Here is a 6,092-nt window from a genome sequence, read left to right on the forward strand (position 1 = left end):
ATGTCCAGCCGGCCCTCTGTTTGTGTTTTCTTCTTTGCCTCCATTTTAGTTTTCAAGTCTTGAACTGTTTCCATTATCTGTTTGATTGTTTTTCCTTGGTTTTCTAGGGTATCATCCACTGATTTATTCAATTCTTCAAGTTTTCTGTTATATTTCTCATCCATTTCTATAAGGGCATTCTTTACATGCTGTTTAAGGGTGTCAATCACGTTCATGAAGTCAATCTTTTCTACTTCTTCTTGATTAAGGTGTTCATGCCCTCCCGTTGTGAGGTCGCTGGTTTCTGGTGGCTTCATGTTGCTGTCCAGAGTGTTGGGTGAATTCTTGCATTGGCGCCTGCCCATCTCTTCCTCCGAATGCTCCTCCATGGATCTTCTTTTGCTGGATCAGGTCTCCTTGGCTACTGATGTACCTTCCCACTGATGGCTCTCCCCAGTGATACCTTTCCTGGTGCCGAGATCAGATCTCCATGCCCAGTGATGGCTCTCCTCAATGCTGGCTCTCCTGGCGCAGAGCTCAGGTCTCCTTGCCCAATGTTTGCTCTCCTGGCGCCGTGGTCGGGTCTCCGTGCTTGTTGGGTAGCCGAATGTTGGCTCTCCTGGAGCCGAGATCAGGTTCCCGTGCTGGTTGGGTAGCTCGTAAACAAAGCGCCTACCTTGCTAGGTGCAGGCAGGCTAGTGAAACAAAGGAACTCCCGCCTGCTTGGTTGCCCTAAGGATTCAGAGGGACCCAGTGCCCAGACAGGCTGAGCTGGGTCAATAGCCTAGTTCTTAAAGCACTTGCCATCTAAGTGTGAGGGTGAAAGTTCGAGTTCCCAGAGACTCAAGGAATGATGAAAGGACCTGGCTACCCATCTAGAAATTTAGCCCCAAATATGGAGAGAGGAGATGCACAGAACAAGTTGACTAGACAGCCCACAGATATAGATGAGGTGTGGTTTTGCCCGAGATTCTGCCTCAAGGAATAATGTGATGAGTCATCCCCTAAAGTTCCCTCTGGTGTGACACCAAATATCTTCAAATCCATGTATGTGCACACTCACATAAACATGCACCCACATACTTGCATACACACACATGCACACTACACACATACATGAAAATAAAACAAAGAAATACATCTATCTTCCTTTCTTCCTTTCTCTCTCTCTCTCTCTCTCTCTCTCTCTCTCTCTCTTTCTCTCTCTCTCCCTTTCTCTTTCTCTCTTTCACTTGTTTGTGTGTGTTCCTTCATGAAAAGGGACTCTTATTCCTGGGGGCTGGAACTACAGGCATTTGTGGGATGTACAGCTTTCTACCTGGGTGCTGAGATATGAACTCTAGTTTTCATAACTGTGCATCCAGTATTTCTAAACACTGAGCAACCTCTCCACACCCTTAATTTTTAATTGCAAAATACAATAACTTCTGACTATAACAGGTACTTACAAATGTTTGTGCAGGGTGTGAATAATAATATAACAGGATATGAACCCAAGTAAGCAGTGAAGCTTATTTTCTCCTGATAGTTTTATTAACACAGAGAGAGTTTGGAAGACTCTGCTGTGCTATGCCATTGTGTTCAGACTTGCCTGGCAGCTGGTACTGAGCACCATCTTCCTTGAAAGCATCTGACAGAGGATGGTAAATTTTCCAAAATAATGGTGTGTGGCTTTGTGTGAAGAATTGAATTAGTTTCTGATTTAGTTAGGGTTACTATTGCTGTGATGAAACACCATGACCAAAACACAAGTTGGGGAAAAAATGATTTATCTGGCTTACATAGTACTGTTCATTACTGAAAGAAGGCAGGACGAGAACACAAACAGGGCTGGAACCTGGAAGCAGCGTTCATGAGGGGTGATTACTGACTTTCTCAGCCTATTTTTTTTTTTTTTTGGAACCTTGGACCACCAGAACAGGGTAGGCACCACTCACAACAGACAGGGCACTTCTCCATCAATCACTAATCAAGAAAATGCCCTACAGGCTTGCCTGAAACCTGATCTTATGGAGGCATTTACTTAATTGAGGTTGCTTCCTCTCAGATGATTTTAGCTTAAATTAAGTTGACATGAAATTATTCAGAATGGATGACTAAGATATATGATAGTCATTAAGTAGATTTGTTTATTAATATAAATCTGCCAAATCTAGTATTTTGACATGCATTTACACTATGACCATTATTCTCTTTCCTCGTGTATAATTAATGTTTCTGTGCCCTTATAGACACTGATATTTATCACTAAATTGAATACATTAGTCACAGGCATGTATCTCCAAAGGGTAAGTTACCAAAATTGGCAGAGCAAAGCATTTTTAAGAAAGGTTACAGATCAAGCAGTGCCTCAGAGAAAAGAGGTCCATTAAGTAAAGATTCAGTGCAGTCACTAGACCAGGGTTGTATTGCCGCGGGAAGGAAGGTGGCTCAATTAATGGCATGTTTTCATTGAGAGCATTAGGTTAGGAGTTTGATTCCTAGAACACACATAAAAGTGACAGTTGTAGTGCCTGCTAGTAATTTCAGGACTGGGGACACGGAGACAGGCAAGTCAGCCTAGCCTCCTTGGAGAACGCCAGGCCAGTAAGAAAACCCTGTCTCAGACAATAATATGGACCACGCCTGGTCAACAGCACACAGGGTCATCCTATGGTCTTCACACTCACATATGCAATCACCATCACCACACATATACGCGTGCATAAACATTTTTAAAGAGATCAGAGAGAGGAAGCAATGATTAAGACCACTGGTCTCTCTTGCCGAGGACCAAGGTTCAGTTCTCGGCATCTATATCAGACAACTCACAAACAGCCTGCAACTCCAGTTAGTGAGGATCTTAAACCGTCTTCTGGCTTCCAGGGGCACCTGTAAGCACATGGAGCTCATGCTTACATTCAGGAGCACCAGGGGTGTTCTCTGGTTAGAGCTACAGTTCACCATCACTGTAGGCAGTGCCTTCTGTACCATCCTAGATCCAGATACTTCTGACTTATACAACATTTCCTGTTCAGATAAAAGTTAAGAAATGTGTATTTATCCCTACTGCTTTATCTAGCTTTGTGGAGCCCACTCTCTTTGGAGGGATACCTTCCTCAGCCTAGATATAGTAGGGAGGACCTTGGTCCTGCCTAAAATAATGTGCTAGACTGTTTTGACTTCCCATGGGAAGCCTTAGCCTCTCTGAGGAGTGAATGGGGGCCATGGAGAACAGGAGGAAGGGAGGGCATGGGAACAAGGATTGGTATGTAAAATAAGAAAAGATAGGTTTTTTTTTTAAAGTAAATAAGTTCAAGCGCAGAAAAGTGGAAAAACAGAAGCATGTTCGTTGGTGTATGCATGAGTGTCCATGTTTTTGATACTGCACATGTGTATGCAGGTGCCTATGGAGGCAATAAGTTAACCTTAGGTATGGCTCTTCTGACAAAATCCATCTTGTTTTCTGAGACACCCTGTCTCAGTGGCCCAGAATTTGAGTAGACTTTGCTGGCTGGCTAGGGAACACCAGGGCATACTTTTGTCAGTCTCCCTGGAGTTAGGATTACAAGATTGCACAACCATGGCCAGTTTTATTTACACAGCTTTGGGAAAGAGAATCAGGTCCACATGCTAGCCAGACTGTTACAATACCAACCAAGTAATTTCTCCAGCTCTAATCTTGTCACTGGTCTCAGTTTGCTTCTTGCCTACTCCCCAACACTCAAAACACAGCAGGGTGAGATGGGAACATGTTAGAGGTCAGAGCAATCTTTGGGAACCTTGGCCGGTTTATTTAGCACAGGATTTATTATAGTACTTATTAAGTTAAAAGAAACTTTTAAGAATAAAGCATCTTCCACTTCCCATTTAGTTGTTTTTCTCTTCAGATTGGTTTATTTTTATTTTTATGTGTGTGTGTCTGTTTTACCAGTGTACTATGTGTCTGCCTGATGCCACCAGAAACCCGATCTTTTAGAACTTGATGTATTGGTGGTCTTGAGTTTGTGAGCCTCTATGTGGGTGCTTGGAACTGAATACCCATCCTCTGAAAGAACAGCAAGTGCTCTTAACAACTTAACTAGTTCCTGCCCAACTCCAAACTATTTTTTAAATTCTGTTTCAAACTATAAGAAGTTCTCCTATCAAATATGCCTAAATTAAATCTAATAATTGTAAATCATTGCCAGTTTAATAAATCAAATCATGGTAAAACTCACTCTCAAACGGCAGAATATTTTACTTAATAATTGACAGTACTCAAAAAATGTTAAATCAAGAAAGTAAAAACATAATAAAATGTCTTCTCATAGGAAACAGAAACCTTTGTAACATTTACCTATCATGGATCTAATTCTAAATGTGCTATATATTACTTCTAACTATTTTAATCTACTAAATATATTATTACATTTCTATTTAAATATCTATATGCATTCTAAAGAAATTTAAATCAAGGAAGTACAGCAAATATTATCCTTAAAATATTAAAGCAAGAAATAGGGACAGATTGTTGGGCAGATCCAGATAGTGAGAAGACAAGAAGAGACTGACGAGCACAGAGGTCTGTGCTGTCTTTGATGTAGAGGAGTCACTGAGTTAACATGGGAAATTTCAAGGGCTTGTAAACTGTAACAGTAAATCAGTGCTAATTCCTTTTTCTAAACTTTTGTAAAATGACTAGTTTTATTATTATGAATAAGGTGTTTTGCATGAAAGTATGCCTGTGGGCCAGAAAAGGGCACTATATCTCATTATAGATGGTTGTGAGCCACCATGTGGGTGCTAGGAACTGAACCTAGGAACTTTGAAAGAGTAGCCTGTCTTCCTAACCTATGAGCCACTCCAGCCCCAGTAAATTTCTAAATGATGTCAATGTAATGCCTTTATGCAAAAATGCTTCATTTTAAAGAAAACAATGAAGTTTTAAGCACACAAATGTTCTTTTCTCAAACATACTCTACCGATGGATAAAGTTCTAAGTGGAATAAGGGAGCTACTACTTTACTTTTAATTGCATGTATGTGTATGTGTATGTGTATGTCTATATTTGAACACATGAGTGCAGCTCCTGCTGAGGCCACAAGAAGGTGTTGGAGACACTGGAACTGAAATAAGGGTCATTGTGGGTACATGATTGAACTGAACTCCTGCCCTCTACAAAGGTAGTGATTCCTCTTACCTGATGAACCAATTCTTCATCATCTATATTTTTTAATGGTAAATTTACAATAATCCATATGTTCTTACTTCTCACTTTTGAACCACTTGTTATTTGGTGGTTTGTGGTGCACGTGAGGTAAACTTATTTTTTTTTTATTTTGCCAATTTATGATATCGTACTTTTGTTTATATTTGTCTAGTTATCAAACATTTTTATTACGCTGGATAATTTTCATAATTTCCTTCTTTTAAACCCAATTATTTTTCAATTAGAAACTCAAATGATTTTCCATGTTGCTATGCTCTGTCTTCAATGGCATAGCACTTTCAGCCCACTATTTCAATTACCACTTATGATAATGTGTAATGAGTGTAATTTAAGTATTACTTAAAGGGCTGTGATAAGAAAGCCAAGTTTACTAATGATATGTTATTAAATGTGCAATTATTCCATGATGAAAATCTTTAATTAATGCTTTTATGGTTTTCTGGATATCTTAAGAAATACGATGGAATTTAGTGGCAGAGGAAACCCCTCAGAACTGTAGAAATATCCCTTTGTCATCCCAAACCTGTCAACTCATTCCAATATACTCAATTCCTTATCCGGTAAGTTGAGTACTGAAAAAACTGCCAGATTTTAAAGATATATGTAAGACATATGTATGTTTGTCAGGGCGTGTGTGCGTGTGTGTGTGTGTGTGTGTGTGTGTGTGTGTGTGTGATAATTTGGGTGCTATCCTCCCACTCACTCTCTTATATTCACCTAAAGCTTTCTAAGCAGGCTAGGCTAGTTGTGTAGTGGGTCCAGGATTTATCTACCTTCACCTTCCCAGTGCTGGTTTTACAAGCACACACTCTGATGGTCCTATGATCAAACAGGTCCTCATTCTTACATGGCAATCACTTTGCCTAATGAGCTGCCTCCACAGCTCTCATCTAATCCTGCATTTTACAACATTAAAATGTGG

This window comes from Microtus ochrogaster, chromosome 6, assembly GCF_000317375.1.
Source record: "Microtus ochrogaster isolate Prairie Vole_2 chromosome 6, MicOch1.0, whole genome shotgun sequence".
Lineage (NCBI taxonomy): Eukaryota > Metazoa > Chordata > Mammalia > Rodentia > Cricetidae > Microtus > Microtus ochrogaster.